Below are 18,959 nucleotides of genomic sequence, written 5' to 3' on the forward strand. Positions count from 1 at the left end.
GTACACAGTCGCGTGAGTCGAATATTCGAAGTTAATTACAGAATAATCTATTCCCTCATTTGTTGAAATCTATTTAATCAGCGAATGTAAAGCTCATTGGGATGACGGCACACACGACGAAATTTAGGCGTAATATATCGTCGGCAACATGACTCCGATATCTCAGGAACTACTGAAGCGATTTTGAAAAACTTTTTTTTCCCTGAATGGTAGTAACAAGTCATGAATTTTGAGCACAGAAAAATTTTCAGTGAAATCAGCATTTTTCGTCTTATTCTCTAGAGGCTTTTCAGTTTTTCCTCAATAACTTCCGAACCGTATGGCCGATTGACTTCATGTCCAGCTCAAAAATCATTACTTTTTACTACCTTTCAGGGAAAAATAAAATTTTATTAAAATCGGCTCAAATGTCCTACAAATTTTGTTTAAAAAATATTTTTTTTTTCAGTTTTTCGACAAAGTCTTCCGAGCCATATGGTCGATTGACTGTATATCGGGCTCGAAATTCATACTTTTCACTGCCTTTCACGAAAAAATAAAGTTTATCAAAATTGGTTCAGTAGTTTCTGAGATATCGGAGATACGCCCTTTAGTTATGTTGCCGACGATATAATGTCATTTGAACCGAATGGAATAGTTTCAGGTTTCTCATTTGATTACCCCATGTTGCAAACAAAAACGAAACGTCCGTGAAAATCGCTTATAAAATTTAAATTTACTATCAGTTCATTCACACACCATTCACACTCAAACACATGCTTAAAAATCGCTTTACTTTAAACAGTATTTTACTTAAATCATGCCCGCACGTTAGTTAGCGGGCGTGACGCAAGTCCACTACCAAAAATGTTTTAACAAAATTTTTTTGAGGACGGCGGAGCATATTTACAGCAACTTTTTGACTTCTCCCCCTTAACTCCAACGACCCTCAAACTAGGATATCTGGAATCTTGAAATCCATACGAGTTCAACGAGCTATCACACGTTACTGCAGCTTCAAAATTGGCCGAGATATTGAACTTCGAAATATTGATGTTTGTTTGAAAATAAGCAAAATTTCGTATTTTCAGATAACTCAAATTGCCTACGTTAGTTAGTTAGTTCCTATGAAAAAGGACGATTTCGTAACTTCTAAACGTTTCTTACGATTTTAAAAAATGGGGGTATGCAAGCGTTTTTGGGAGCTAGGACTCCCGGAAGTTTCCATACAATGCCATATAACAGCGTGTGTTGTGTGTGTGTGTGAAAAGAAATAATTTTTTTTCAGCTAGTAATTATAAATTATGATTGGTAAATGTTGGAAAAAGTGTTTTGATGGATTTGGGTTATTTTCGATATAATTGAGGTGTTCCGAGGTTGGTTCCTAAATTTTGGGATGAGAGATGATTCCTCTCTCACTACCTAACTTCCATTGGATGTTTCGATGGATTTGGGTTATTTTCGATATAAGTGAGGTGTTCCGAGGTTGGTTCCTAAATTTTGGGATGACAGATGATTCCTCTGGCACTTCCTAACTTCCATTGGATTTTTCGATGGATTTGGGTTATTTTCGATATAAGTGAGGTGTTCCGAGGTTGGTTCCTAAATTTTGGGATGAGAGATGATTCCTCTGGCACTTCTTAACTTCCATCGGATTTTTCGATAGATTTGGGTTATTTTCGATATAAGTGAGGTGTTCCGAGGTTGGTTCCTAAATTTTGGGATGACAGATGATTCCACTGGCACTTCCTAACTTCCATTGGATTTTTCGATGGATTTGGGTTATTTTCGATATAAGTGAGTTGTTCCGAGGTTGGTTCCTAAATTTTGGGATGAGAGATGATTCCTCTGGCACTACCTAGCTTCCATCTGATTTTTCGATGGATTTGGGTTATTTTCGATATAAGTGAGGTGTTCCGAGGTTGGTTCCTAAATTTTGGGATGACAGATGATTTCTCTGGCACTTCTTAACTTCCATCGGATTTTTCGATGGATTTGGGTTATTTTCGATATAAGTGAGGTGTTCCGAGGTTGGTTCCTAAATTTTGGGATGACAGATGATTCCTCTGGCACTTCTTAACTTCCATCGGATTTTTCGATGGATTTGGGTTATTTTCGATATAAGTGAGGTGTTCCGAGGTTGGTTCCTAAATTTTGGGATGACAGATGATTCCTCTGGCACTTCCTAACTTCCATCGGATTTTTCGATGGATTGGGGTTATTTTCGATATAAGTGAGGTGTTCCGAGGTTGGTTCCTAAATTTTGGAATGACAGATGATTTCTCTGGCATTTCCTAACTTCCATCGTATTTTTCGATGGATTTGGGTTATTTCCGATATAGGTGAGGTGTTCCAAGGTTGGCTCCTAAATTTTGGGATGAGAGATGATTCCTCTGGTACTTCCTAACTTGCATCGGATTTTTCGATGAATTTGGGATATTTTCAATATAAGTAAGGTGTTCCAAGGTTGGTTCCTAAATTTTGGGATGAAAGATGATTCGTCTGGCACTTCCAAACTTCCATCGGATTTTTTGTTGGATTTCAGCTGTTGTCGACATGAGTTGCTTACAAAACTAGTTACCCTTACACCTAAACTTCCAAAAGAACTGATATCCGCCAAAAAAACCCTAAAGGGTAAAAGTGTGACGCAAGTCCTTGTTTCTACTTACAAAATAACTGATATCGCCTCAACGCAAAAGTGTTATCAACAAAAAATTGAACCAAAAAATTTAAGATAGAAAATGTTAGAAAAAAAATTGCGTCACAAGTGGCAGATGTTGAGGAAAATAGTTCAAATAGAGAAAATAATGTCCTGAATCATCTGCCACTTGTGACGCAATTTTTTTCTAAAATTTTCTATCTTAAATTTTTTGGTTCAATTTTTTGTTGATAACACTTTTGCGTTGAGGCGAAAAATGCGTCACCCTCAGCGATATCAGTTATTTTGTAAGTAGAAACAAGGACTTACGTCACACTTTTACCCTTTAGGGTTTTTTGGCGGATGTTACAATACGATACTCTAAACCAGATATATAATCACTGTAAGCTTTCAAGTGACTAGCATGTTATCGACAACGACAAAAAATGAAATAAAAGGTTTGAAAATACCTATATCAAATGAAGTAGTAGATCCGCAGTTTTAGCTAATATGCTGTCGTCCGTGAAAATTTGGCATCTTTTTCTCTCTTAAATTTATAAAACCCAAGATCTGAAATTCGTCAATATGTCTTCAGCAGATCCGTGTGCAAGAGATGGGTTATGGGGCTCTAATAAAGAACCAAATTCCCACCTAAGAGTAAATTGGATAGAATGATTGACTTAAAATAGCTCGACACGTACGTTCGAGCAAAAACGACAGTGGTCATCACACCTGATGTCAATCTTTACAACATATTCTATGCAAATCCTGAGTCTGAGTCTATAGAAATTTAGTTCTGTTCTTCTATTGTTGCAAAGGTAAACGACCTACGGTTGAAAGTTGAGATATTGTGCATACCTAATATCACATCAATCAGACTCAACCACAGGCTCCGAAATCGCTTTTCAAAACGCTTTACGTCAATACAGTGTGAAAATGTATATCCATTTATAGCGAAATTTAAATCAAATAATCACCATAAACTGTCATCAACCTTTTCTGTATCATGTTGCCTTGCTAATGCAACAACGTCTCGAGCTGCACCACAATTCCGTCATAGAGAATTTTCCGATGTGGATACAGAGGGTACGTAAAAACAGTGAAGTAGTTGTTATTAATGAGGGATTTAATAAATCATGTTATTTTCATTTAAAACAGACAGTATCTACCCGAAGGAGTTTCACCATTTTTTTTCGTTCTTTTTTCGTTAAATTTCAACTTCAGAAAACTTAGCTGTGAGTGATTAATCAATAAGCATTGTGTATACCATAAACATAAAAGCATTATGACTAGATGTTCTCAATTTTGTGGTACGAACGTATAATGCAGACAAGATTTGTTGCAACTCCCACATCTTTCTATCACACCACCGAAACATAAATGTAAAATTTAAACTGCTCACAATACAGGTTTTGCACTGATTTTCTGTTTAGGTATTACATTATATCACATCACCACTTTTTGTATGGGTAGTTTCTATGCTGGGTGTGTGTACTTTATACGGTTATGGTTTCGGAAATAATATATTCGATATAAAGCAGAAATGTGTGTAAAATATATAGCTCGAAATATATTTATGTCTGTTTTGTATCCCATACCTATAGTGTATAGTGTATCATATCGATGGAATGAGGAGTGCTTTGAACTGTCACTAAACTCTAATCTCTAAACCGTCATTGCGTCATTAATTACTTTATGGCTAGACGTGCTTCGGGGATGTTGTTTTATATAAGGCTCTTATTATAATTAAATAATAAAAATTCAAATCGAGACAATTTGGTAGGATATGGGATTTGATTAACAACGTGATTTTGTTTACAATCCTAGATTATTCATTATAATATCGCATCTATATCCATATAGCTGGATGCATTCGGTGCAATGTGCCATATTTTATGTTGCTGATTAGTCTAGATTAGATAGCTGAAATTATTTCCTATTTTACATGTTAGCAAAACGGTATTATACTTTGCTGGTGTAAGCAAACGTTGGTCGGGAGTACTCATGGAAAATAAACGGGCAATATTTAATATTTAATCTCTGATGCATGATAATCCGAATAAAAAGTGTTCGCTTATGCTCAGTCGAGATGGGTATAATGGATATACATCAAGTTGGAACCCTTACTTATAAAACATGAAATTAATTGAAATTGAAACGGTTTGCTTGCAAAAAAAATACGGTTTTTACAGTCAGTATCTGTCTACCCATAGCCACTTCACAGTCACAGATGGGTACAATTTTATATAAAAAATAATTAGATTGGCAACGGAGAAATTTATGTTCCATATGAGGTTTAGGAAAGTGTCAACATCAGATTATATGTAGCTTCGCTGGATTGTCAAAAATAGTAATTGGCGACGTAATTGTCGTCTACATGTTAGTTTGTAAAACTGTGGAGAAGAGTTTCTTTTTCCATGTAAAAAAAATTTAAATTGTAGAGCGCGCGAATACGTGATCAGAGAGCCGCAAACCGACTGGAGATATAGTTATAAATCTAAAGTTTTGACGACATTTTCCAATATTGATAAGAATTTTTTCATTCAGTGTGCTGCGTGAATAACCTTATTTTCTCCACTCAAATGCGGTGAGAAGATGACGTTTTGTATCTCTCTGATGCCAGTTCCAGTGAGATTTTTTTTATTTTCTCAACTTTTATCATGGGGTGAATCGTGTGAAATTTTTTGATCCGAGGCGAAGCCGAGGTCAAAGAACACACGAAAAAGAGACTTTTCATTTTTTATCACCAGTTAAGGCCCGCATTGGGAAATGACAGGACAGTTTCCCGAAAATGTATGTAAAATTTTATCACAAAAATTCACCGAAAAAATTCAAAGAAACTCACCCATGATGCTTTCCATTGTATTCGGGCATAGTCTCTTTAGGTCGCCAAGGCATATTTGAACACTAAACACTTTTTACTCGATGCAAAAACAAAACGTTTTTTTTGTTTTGTCGCGACAAAAACACAGAAAATATTTCGACACATCTGTGACACTCCGCTACTATAAGTACTAGAATCAATGTTTGCTGTGTTCACTTCGGCGGTAACTTATTTTCATTCAAAAAAAGTGTCGGACATTTAAAAACAATCATCAAACGGTTGACAAAAGGTAGCGTATACATTTAATAATGCTCATCGACCATTTTTTAAAGCTTTACAAGAGCTCATCGGACATTCTCTCAACGATGGGAGAGCATTTATTAAAAATTTAGCCTCTCGTAAGACTGCGCTGAGCGTAAATAAATGTTCGTTCATCTTTAGGAAGCTAAGAAGACTTTGCGAAGTCTAATTATGCCACCTCTTTGAATAAAAATATCGGCTGAGTTCTAATAATTCTCCGCTGAGCTCTAATAATTCTTCGCTGAGCTTTAACAAACCTCCGCTGAGCTCTAATAATTCTCCGCTAGGCTTCAGGAAGTTTCCGTTAGGCCTAAGCAAGTTGCAGGAAGGCTTAATGGAGCAAATCGGACACTCAGCGGAGATCTTCCAAAGCTAAGTGGAGTCTTATTAAATCATAGCAACAATTATTACGTATCCGCTGATGCTTATTGAGTGTTCGCTTAGCTTCATTGCCATACTACAACGTGCTAAGGTCTGACGAACTCTTACTGAAGCCTTGCTGAGAATTATTAGAGCTCATTGGAGGTTTGTCAAAGCTCAGCGGAGAATTATTAGAGCTCATTGGAGGTTTGTTAAAGCTCAGCGGAGAATTATTCGACCTCAGCCGATATTTTTGTTCGAAGAGGTGGCATAATTAGACTCAGCGAAGTCTTGTTAGCTTACTAAAGAAGTGGGAGAGGTTACAATTTTAATAATGTCTACCATCGTTGAAGTGTCGGACACTTTTTTGAATGAAAATATTTTACCGCCGAATTGAACACAGCAAATATTCATTCTGTGTTTTATCGCGACAAAACAAAAAACAAAATTTTGTTTTTGCCTCGAGTAAAAAGTGTTTTAGTGTTTAAATATGCCTTGGGGACATGAAGAGACGGTGCACGAATACAATGGACAGCATCATGGGTGAGTTTCTTTGAATCTTTTCGGTGAATTTTTGTGATAAAATTTTCCATACATTTTCGGGAAACTGTCCTGTCATTTCCCAATGACGGGCCTTAAGTGCGTCGAAAGAAGTGCTTGAAACATGAAAAGTACGGTTTTCGATGAATGAAGCATGTAAAATACTATTTCTCTTATCAAATGTCACTATGTTTTTGTTATGAAAATGGTGTAACAAATTGATGTGTTTGTTTTGTGGATAAATAGAGTTAGTCACACCACGCACGGAGGAAAAAAATATGTGTTCACCTCGTAGAGAAATAGGAAATTCAAACTCGAGTAAAAGTTTCGCTTTTGTAGCAATTTCCTATTTTCTTCCCTTGGTAGACAAAAAACTATTTTCTGAACTTTTATCTAAACCTTCGGTACTTTCTCAACGGCTCTCACGCTTGACCTGTATTTTTATTTCTTTAAATATTTAATGTTGTAGCTACATGTTACATTGCAAGGGAAATAACTAAAATTGGACAAATAAGAGCAAAAAAACAGGAACCGAGTTCCAGAAAATGAATTTCTGTTATTTGATGAACCAACACACTTCAAGCAAAAGTGATCAAAGTCCACAGCTACCAAATAGAGTACTTTTTTGCATGAAATGGTTGCTTACAGTGTTTCACAGTGTGACACACTGTCAAGTTTCAGAACTCTATTTAGAGGACCACTCATGCTCGAAGTGCGTTGGATGAACACAATTTGAACTTCAGCCGCGTTGCAATAAGATTCGCCTAAACGCAAAGATTTGGAATTGTTGAACTTATTTGGAATTTACTTGTCGTTTCAACAGGCCTTTAATTGTTACATTCCTATTACCAGTGATTGACTTAATTAATTAATCTTAATTTTAGACAAAATTTTCATTAAAAAATTCAATTGCATTATACAATCTAGTCAATTTAGTCATTTCCTCTTTTCATTCTGTTTATTTCTTCTATTTTGAGATCATTGGCTGTATATGTTAATTAGAATTACAACGATGAAAGTGCGGGTCTTAATGCATGAAACGGTCTACATTTAAACATTTCCTGGAATAAAAAATGTGTTGAACGAATACATTTCACCATCGGCATTATATTCTACAAGTACACTCCATGACTTCTAGGCCAAATCCTTTAATGTGGTGAGAAATTTTGTTTTTATTCATATCATTTTCGTAACTGTAAATAAATCGCATTTGTTGCTTTTTGGCCTGATATTATGTACGTCTATGGCAGAGAAACTCTGTGCTCCACATTGAAGTTCAATAATTGTGAATTAAAACGTTGAGCATTCGTTCACAAATGACGTCTCCCCACGAGGTGGCGGGAGAGGAGTGTGGTCTGAGTACAGCAGACCCAAGTCAGAGCAACAGATATGAATCCTCAATGATCACAACCCATTAGTAGCGAAAAAAATAAATATTCAAAGCTATAAATCTTTGGAAGTAACGACTCTCGCACTGTAACAGTCTCCTCCTGATATGCGAACGCTCCGAATAATCGTGAATTATGGCTCCACTAGGAGACGTTAAAAATTCCAGGAAACGTTATTTGTGTACGTCACCCAGAAACAGATTTAACAATTTAGCATAAATTGCCTCCTCACCATTATCATAATGATGAATAGAGAGGATAGTTCCATTAGCAATTTTTTATCATTATCAATGAGTTCGAGATAATGATAAATGGAATTGTTATTGGTTCGGCTCGAATCCCAAGTTATGTTTTATTAATGTTACGGTTGTGTTCTTTCTCTCTCCTTACTCACTCTCTGTTGAATCTGGTACACAGCTAGGTTTTTCCTATATAATTTAACTTAATCTTAATCTGTTGTGTACAATTACTCAGTGGGCAATAGTGATGTTTGAATGGAAAAATGTAAATAATTTTTATGTGTTCTGTGAGCTTTGCGCTAAATTTAATTCTTCTTAATGGATAACACGTAAATATAATGTTTGAAGAACATTTATCGAGCGTAAATCTATAAATTATACTCAGAGGATTATGAGGGTTCAGTGGTCCGAAAGGTTAAACAATTAATTGTAATTGCCTCAACATTTTCTGTGTGTACATTGTGTACAGTATGCAGTACACATTTTTTATTTATGTATGCGTTGCGTATATATACGTACGTATACGGATATGGATACGTATTTGCTATATACATATATTGATCGATGTATTGTACACATTTTCTACTTACATTCTGTGTGTCTCCCCTATAATATTCTTCAGCCATGTTGTGTTACGAGGTATATTTTTTCCCGATAATAGCATAAATGTGTAGCTATGATATTTTCGAAAAGCTTCCAACATTCTGAATCAGACTCTCACACACATATCTATTGAATACCATCCGGGGTCATCCTCATCATTATGTGCTGGATAGTTTATATAAGTTCATAAATAATATCGTATTTCGATTTATTTTTCCTTTATTATTATGGTCTTCGAGATAGTATGAAAAACGGTTATTGAAAATAAATTGAATTCGAAGGGTTAATGTTGCAGTTAAACAATTTCAAACCCCGCTGAAAATGGATTGCGATATCGATGGGATAGATAAAACTGTGCTGTTTCCTATTGAATTTCATTAAATTCGTATTTCATTTCAAAGTCATTCTGAAGCAATACATTTTGCTTGATTTCACCAGAATAACGAATCAGAAGCCAATCACAGGAATAATATCCTTATTCTGTGAAACTACCACTCAAGATGGAACAAGGGCTTCGCTCCAAATTGTAATTGTCGAAAATCGGATCAAACTAGATTTTTGATCATTTTTAAACTTTAATCTGCAGTTTCTATTACTTCTTTTGATGACACAATTTCAAGGCAGTGTGCAAGGTTATTATAGCTTTATACTTTATGTAATTACTTCCAGTAATCGCTGCTACATTTCACGTTGAATATTTAGCAAATCTTACTCTTTTTTTTTAAATAAAGAACGATTTAGCGTGAACATTTCCTAATTTAGAATTTAGGATTTGGTCTAATTTTTAAAAAGCAATTTTGCTGGTTCAGCAACGCTTCCGAAAGTCTCTATAACAAATTGTACAATATGATAATTCTTCGTACAACTCCTCCTTTCTCGAACACGCACCGCTAGTTGCTGCACCAGCATTTTTTGATTTATATAACTGTTGGCAATGGTATCAATTCCATCCATCCAAGGTGTAATTATCATCCCATCTGGGATCTTTAAGAATCAATCTAGCGCGGCTCCAAAACAAAAGTTAAAGCTGGTGTCGCAAGACCTTTCGATATTAAATCGTTCAAATGTATGTGGCGAGAAAAAATTCATTTCTTTTTTATGCAAGAGAGTCCGAGTGTGCCAGATGTATTTAGGAGCAGCAATTCGGAATGTGTTCCAATCCATTATCCAAATGTGGTGATGGAAGCGCTTGTAGGCAGCCGCCCGATTCTTTTTGTGTGACTGTTAACATTGTTGCTCTCGTCTTGGGGTCCTTGGGGTCAGAATTTGAAATTCATTCAACATTTTGAGTAACGAATGGTAGATCCCAAACTTCTTCAAATTTACATTGACCGGGAGAGCAGTAGTTGGATGTAAAACTTCCAATTTATTTAAAGCGCTATAGAAATCGTTGTAATGCACAGTGATCGATTCTGGGATTATTTCGGTAATTACTTATAGGATCATATTAGTCAGAGCCCGTCCGAATAGTTTTTGTTTCGTCGTTATCGATAAAAATTGAAATCCAATCTGTCAGGGTTCCATCACAAAGTACCCACACTAAGAGGAAGGCGAGAGTTTCATACATTTTCAAAAATTTGTTCATACATTTTTGTGAGTGATGGGAAGGGGGTCTAAGAGTTATTTTCCGAATGAGCACTTTGTGAATGGCCCCTAAAAGACTAATGTCATGTCGGAATTGTAATTCAAAACGACTGTAGTTTTCCAGCTGCCTCTCGCACATCTTCCCATAATGTTTCATATAAATCCACTAACCAATCTAAAGTAATACGAGGCAAAATATAAAATTAATTTTCTCTGTAACCATGAAGAATTCAGCTTAATGCAGTGTTCATTGTTTCATTTGACTTCTGAACCCGAAGTGAAATTTCCTCATCTCGACAAAAAAAGAATAACAAAAACAAAAACGAGCCATCAGAACAGTCGGAGCGTTTGCTGCGACTGAGCCCCGTACAAACCCGTATATCAATTGCGTACGTGACCCTAGTGCGTCTGTCACCCTACTTTGACCGTAAGCCTATTGCGCCGGTTAATGTAGTTAAAGTAAAATTATTATGTAATATGTACATCTTAGAAATTGCGCATAGCGCAATTACGAAGCCCCGTACGACGTTCCTTTCAAAAGAAACAAAAATTTCAAATCGCCCTAAAATTTTATTTTTTTGAAGGGCCTAGTATCGGCCTCAGTCCGAGGACCCAAATTTAAAATTTTTTTCAACTACATTCTATTCGGCCTTTGATTACCTCCCAAATGAAACAAAAATTACGAAAAACGGATAAAATTTGCTCGAGTTATATGTAAAATACACATAGGGCCCTAGTAGTGGCCTTAGTCCAAGGACCCAAATTTAATTTTTTTTCAACAACATTCTATTCGGCCTTTGATTATCTTCCAAATGAAACAAAAATTACGAAAAACGAATGAAATTTGCTCGTGTTATATGTAAAATACACATAGGGCCCTAGTATCGGCCTCAGTCCGAGGACCCAAATTTTTTTTTTTTCAACTACATTCTATTCGGCCTTTGATTACCTCCCAAATGAAACAAAAATTACGAAAAACGGATAAAATTTGCTCGAGTTATATGTAAAATACACATAAGGCCCTAGTAGTGGCCTTAGTCCAAGGACCCAAATTTAATTTTTTTTTCAACAACATTCTATTCGGCCTTTGATTACCTTCCAAATGAAACAAAAATTACGAAAAACGGATGAAATGTACTCGAGTTATATGTGAAATACACATAGGGCCCTAGTAGCGGCCTTAGGCCAAGGACCCAAATTTAATTTTTTTTCAACAACATTCTATTCGGCATTCGATTACCTTCCAAATCAAACAAAAATTACGAAAAACGAATGAAATTTACTCGAGTTCTATGTAAAATACACATAGGGCCCTAGTAGCATTTCACTTCTAAGGCCCTAACTCACGGTCCACTCACCCGATTTTAAAAAACTTTTTTTTCCTGGATTGGTATTGACAATACCTATCATTTGCCGTGTCATTTACATTTCCATCGTTTATTTTGCCATAAATATCACCAAAAGACCTTAAATCACTTAGGTGGCCCTAACTCACGAAGGGCCGACCCGAATATGCCCATCTTCGAACTTAGCCTCACTATTTCGACTATCTTTCAGGGAAAAAAAAAATTTTTGAAATCGGATTTGATTTACTCAAGATATCGACGTGACAGACGGACAGACGGACAGACGGACAGACGGACAGACGGACAGACGGACAGACGGACAGACGGACAGACGGACAGACGGACAGACGGACAGACGGACAGACAAAATTTTTATTGCAGATTCGTCATCTATGAACATAGGCAAACACTTTGCCCTTACCGTCTGCTTCGAATTCCATCAATTACACACGGCATCGTAATCCTATAAGCCCCTTTGTACTTCGTACGGGGCTAAAAACTATTTCTCTAATTAATACCAAAACGTATATAGACGGATATAATATGACACAAGTTTCATTTGTATTATTACCGGATGTCACATACGTCCAGAATATGTATATTATGTGTGTTCTATACGCTTGGTTTGTGCACAACAATAAAATGCATTAAATACTCTTGGTCTCGGACATAACATCAATGGTGTACAATGTGTGTACAATATAAAGCCCAAAGAAACCGTGTGATCATGATTAAGTTATGTGGACAATTTTGTAAGTGGATTTTCTACTGTTCCATGTTTCATCCGAATCTATGGGAAATTTTATCTATACAAATGCAAGCAAATTTCAAACAAAACTTTGGACACAATGTTCATACTAATTTCCATTAGGCGGTAATAATAAAACAAATACATTAAACGCTTACTTAACGTAATTTGAGCAAAACAACGGTATGTGCACACACAAGCAAAATGTAGTATACATATCGCACATATCCGTAGTATATTAATACGACTTTCCGATGATGCGATGATGCTACTGTAACCGTATTGATACATATACAGATTCTTTCGATTTTCTTACACATACACATTGCACCAGGGATTTTCACCTATATTACGTTAGATATTAGATTGGAGGAAGTGATCAATTTTCGAATTGAATTACGTGCGTCTACCTGCACTTATTTCTTAAACGGAAAATTTCCTTTTTAAATTCAATGCTTTAAACGGTTGGATGTAGAATATTCATTTTCCTCCATTTAACCGTTTAAAGCATTGAATTTAAAAAGAAAATGAGGAAACAAACAAGAGCAGAGTCAACCTATCACCCCTTCGAACAAACTTAGAGAATCATTTTTTTTTTAAATCTCGTTTTTGTAATCAAACTTGCTGGGATTCACTTTAACGTCAAGGACTATTCCGAGAATTTTTTATTTCAAAAATTTTGAAACTTTCTAGGAGGTGCGGGAAAACAGGAAAAGTGGAAAATTATGCTTCCTAGCCAATAGCTACTGTTGAATACAAAATATTTAATTTTCGAGTTTTTCGATCAGCTATCGGTGAGAAAGCAAGCAAAAGAGCGAGTTTTGTCTGTACTAGTTTTTCAATTCGCTCAGATCAAATGAAAGGAATTGACGAGACAAATGCAAATATCCAAAAATGTTATAGGCGAGAAGGCGAGCAAAAGAGCATGCTTTGCTTGTTTTGCCTATTTTTCAAGCATATCTCTGGATGTTATCATACATCGTAAACAAAATATTTAATTTTGAGAAAATCTGGTTTTTACATACAACAATAGCTATTGGCGAGGAAGCAAGAAAAACTGCCTATTTTCCTAATTTTCCTGTTTTCCCGCCCCTCCCTAACCGTATTGGTGTAAACTTTGAGTATATTGATTCGGAGTAATTTTGTGAAAAAAAGATCCCTAGCGTGACCTTTGTCCCCTAAACCAAAGTACACTCAAGCACCGAAGCTGACTTTGACTTCACTCAAATAGAGGGCTGGGACATCTGGGACAATCAAAGTTGGCTATTCTTTTTCATACAACGCTATGCCTAGTTGCCTAGACCGTCTGAATGTTATACTAAGACAATTGATATCGTAGCACGTTAAGACGCCACACAACAGATCAATTACCTCATCAACCGTCAAACGTAAACCTAATCTTTTCGCCAATCTAAAGTTCTTTTCAAAAATTGCTGATTTTCATTCTTGTACATTTTGTCCACAATGACCGGGTTCATTAAATGTGGAAAATGCTGAAATGGCCATGACACCAGCTCGTAACGTTGTAATGTGAGTCGAAGTGAATTGATTTTAAGGAATTTTTAATTAATTTGTGGTATGAAAAATCTAAAATGTAGAAAAAAAGGAAATAAAAAAAATCTCCCCCCGTACACAATGGTGTCTCTGCATGCACGCTTGATGACGCTTAATTACTTCTTGCCATGGAATGCAAACATAATTAATCAGGTAAAATTTATTGTTGTCATCCATGTGTAATTAAATATCAAAGACATTTATCATAAACAAATCAACATTATCAAATGGCTACACACACACATCATGGGTTCACCTGTTTTAAAATGATTTGCAAATAAAATGTAATTTATAAATTTACCAACACGAACCGAATAATACATGCGTGATATGAATCAATATGAGGGATAACATCACGTAAGTACTTCAGCACTCAATTTCACATGTAAATTGTTGAAGTTGAGCTCAATAGTCGAAAGGACTTTTGTATAGAATAAAAAGACTGGTGATTAATAAGCTGTAAAGCTGTTGTATAATGGTGGTTATAATGACAGAAGTTACACAATTAATTGATTATTAATTTTGCTACTGAAATAATAGAAACAATATATGACAACACCTTTGCCATTGAGGGATAAAGGCATCAGTTCTCCTTTCTTAATTCTACCTGATAGAGTATGGTTCGCCATTTTTCGAAAGAAGTCGCTGCAACAAACCCGGTGTCAACAGAAAAATAATCTTTTACTCAACGGATTTTGAACTCTGGAACAGTTATTAGTTTTTAAATCTACCCAAAATCGGCTTGGCGATCACAGTGCGCCTTAACAAAGTTTAAATGGAAGTGTCACACCACAACTTGGTTCAGGCGCAACGTGCAATAAGAGGCTTAAAAAAGGACCCTCATCTTCAAGGACATATAGGTCCTGAGGTCATGTGCTATACGATGGCATTTAATTTTACTAAAATCCGTCGGATAAAAAATATTGTTTTTATGTTGACACTGGCGCTACAGCAACATCTTTCAGTGAAACAGTGAGTCGTTCTCTATCGGCAGGATCGACAGATTTGACATAGAATTGAAAAATGAAAACTAATGCCGTAATCCCTCTCCAGGTATGGGGAGATACAAAAAAATCCACATGGAATTATTGACGGATCCTTTACTTCCGGGTCTGCTTATATAATGTAGATTTTATTGAGAAACCTTTGGTGCCTAGGGTGGAATCAAATAACAAACAAAACGTTTGTAAGCTTTCATAAGTTTTAAGTTTTAATGCTTGCAAATGGTAGATATTATTGTAAGCTGACTTAGAAATGGTTTTACTAGGCCATAATTCTTACGCATTTCAGCTATACATTTCACTTCACTAATGTAAAATATGCATTCACATTGCCGAATCACGTAGAGCACAGTACTTTCGTACTTTTTATTTTGCTGCTTTCCTTTTCGTGTCGGGCTAAAACCTCCCACTCGTCAAAATAAAATATAATTTCTAATTTCTACGTCAACCTATAAGTGAAAATCGCAGTATCCTTAATATGGGCATACATGTATGAGAGATATATATGATAGGGGTTGCCGATTTCCTGGTTTTTTCCTGGAATCAATTTTAATCAAAGATCCGTTTTACCATTGCAATGAAATTTCAACCAAACTTTGCTGCGAGCAACAAAAGAAATATTTTTGAAATTCTATATCTCCAAGCATTATGTCGCAATTCAAAACTGTCGGTTCTACATTTTATCAGAGTATTGTCAAAGTAGTGCTTCATCTAAAATCTGTTGGCTTTTTTTTGGTAAACTATGTTTCAAATGGATGATCCCAATTAAAACAATTCCAATTCTAGCACACTACCGTTGGTTCATTTGATCTCCAATTGCGAGATTTTGATAGAAAAGATTAATGTGTGTATACGCGTATCAATTGTGTATAACATGTCGCCGTCAGACATAAACACACATTCGAGGAAACCATGGCTCATGTATAGTTTTCGACTGTTGAACTAAACATAAATTACATTACATAGTCATATCGCTAAACTTCATGATTAATTTATTATAATTTTCGCTAGGCGTCATACAGTCTGGCCATACGTGTCATTTTAGAATGAACGAACATTTTATCATCATTTGATGTGTTCAGTTTTTTTTTACTATTTCGTTGTTGTTTTACTTTTTCAAAACTACGCTGTAAAATTTTCTTATCAAATTAATGTGTGTATGTGATTGATGTTATTATTTGCTATATTTGCGCTTCTACATTTGTTTTTTTTTGTTTGTTTCTATTTGACGTGGCTGATAAATATAAACTATAACAAGTAGTGGCAATTAATATCATTAAAAAATTGTTTGTAGTGCAATAAATCGCAGTTTTCGATTCGATTGAATATTCTTTGCAGTAAAAATGGGGCGAAAAAAATTGTTTGACGCTCATCAGATTTTAAAAAAAAAGAGTTCATTCATTCAATTCAAAGCTTTAGTTTTTCCTCGAAATATGTATCTCTTTATTGTAGGCCGACGCTATTCGCAGATTCTGCGAATAGTCTTTCTTGATGACTAATCGCATAATTTGCGAATAGTGTTTCCTGGTGACTAATCGCAGAATCTGCGAATAGTCCTCAAGAAACACTATTCGCAGATTGAAAGAGTGGCGTAAGATAAATGTTGTATGTTTTTGCGCGGCGCAAACAGTGAAAAGCACGGCGCAAAAACCTACAACATTTATCTTACGCCACTCTTTCCATCTGCGAATAGTGTTTCTTGGGGACTATTTTTTAATTTATTTTTTCACTATTCGAACTTTAATTCTCTCATAGGCCGACATAAAATTGCGACCAAACGTTATGACCAAATGTGGTACACTGTTATTATTTGTGTCCACATGGATTGTAGCGTTATATGGTCACTACTTCGCGGAATTCGGCCACTAGTTTATCCTAGTGGTGACCAAAGAACTGGCCAATCAAAAACATTTATGTCGATCCTACGGAATTTATCATTTGTAAAAATGCATCGTAAAGGCGGTTTGGTCGATACTACATGCTAGGGGATTTAACCATCTACGAAGCATAACGTAACGGCATAGACCAAAATCTATTCATTTTACATTTCATAAAAGGATTGATTCGCTAGAATCCAACAAATCGCTTCCACATTACTTTTCGTAAATTTGTAAATTTGCCCCTACGTTGCATTTCGGAAAAACATGTATTCGATGCATTCTCTAGGATCGAACAAGATGCCTTACGGTAGCCTTCAAATGAGGAAAAGTTTTTCGAAAGGGTACCCAAAAAATGAGTATTCCTGCGAGTAATGGGACCTCGGTAGACACTGAAAAGCCGTTACACCATATCTGAGCAGATCTTTCCGCATAGAATGTTTTTAATTTTTCCGAATTTTGTATGGATTTTCACGGTATGGTCATCAAGCAAAAAAAAATGTTTTTTTGAAAGGGTACCCAAAACAGGGTATTGTTAGGGTTATGGGACCTCAGAGGACTCAGAAAAACCGTTCCGTTGCGTAGAAGAATAATTTCCAAGAATCGAACAAAAGTCACCACAACCATTTATTTTCGTATCAGAATAGTATATGGATGATTTGACTCTTCACCACCTTGGAAGAAAGAAATTGACAGAATGCATGGATTGAATGTTAACAAATAAATTTCAGTCACCCGAAATGAAAAATATTATGAATTCACACATTTCAGTTGGGAAGTTTCCTTTGCGGAATTTGGTCACTACTTCAAAGCTTAGTGCTTATTTTATTGGTTTAGTGGTTTATTTTTGGAGTTCGTGGTCGCATATAAGGAATGGTTAGTTCTTTGGTCACCCCTTCAGCATTAAGGTTGAACTATTGAAGTAACGAAAAAATAAATTTTCGTCCGATTTCTGTATTTTCAATGAAAACGTTCCTGCGAATAGTCTCCAGGAAACACTATTCGAGAATCTGCGATTAGTCTACAAGAAACACTATCCGCAGAATCTGCGAATAGCATTGGTGTTTAAATCTATAAATATTTTTATGGTGCTGAGATCTTATGGGGCTATATTGTGAATATTTAGAAAATGTTAGGTTTTCACTCAACTTAAATACATAAAAAAAAATCTGGAAATTGTTAAATTGCTTTTACGGCCGGAAACTCGGTATATAAGACAAAATTAAAGTCAAGTATCTCCTAAACAACATTTTTGAAAAAAATATTTTTTTTCCTTGAAAGTAACAACATTTTCAAGTGAAACAAAATGGTAACGTAACCATAAAAAGCTCAGGATATTGTAGATAGCCTTGAACATCTAAATTTGTATATTTGTATATTTTTAATTCGATGATATAGCTGCCGAGGCAGACATCATCGGGCACAACGGAGTGTTTCATACTCAGAGAGCGCTATCCAACCCATTACGTCATTATACTATGTACTTGCATAGTAAAGTGTGTCCATATTTACGACTAAAATTTTTCCACGACCTCAAAAAAATTTAATTTAATTTTTTTTGTTCGAATGTTTACTTGCTCAATTTTAAAAGTTTTACCGCAATATTTTCTCATTGAAAAACATTCATACAAATTAACTGTAATGTAACCAATTTAAAACTTTTGCGTAAATAATATATTTGTACGGAATGAAGCTGATTCCAAGCTGGTTCCAAAACGACAAAATATTACATACAAATTTATACAAAAATTTGACTCCGCCGCTGAAAATTCAAAATTAAAAGTGTCAAACCCAAATCAAACGCTGCGTCGCAAATGAGTAATTCACGATATTCACGAGTGCATTGCGAATTTTACAATTTATTAGTTCATCTATTGATTTATTAAGATAGATTCACATAAGACATGTACGTTTGCATTGTGATTGTGATTATTTAGTGCAAAAACTTTCACATACTGTCCATTAGGATGCGTCAAAT

This window comes from Bradysia coprophila, unplaced genomic scaffold, assembly GCF_014529535.1.
Source record: "Bradysia coprophila strain Holo2 unplaced genomic scaffold, BU_Bcop_v1 contig_138, whole genome shotgun sequence".
Lineage (NCBI taxonomy): Eukaryota > Metazoa > Arthropoda > Insecta > Diptera > Sciaridae > Bradysia > Bradysia coprophila.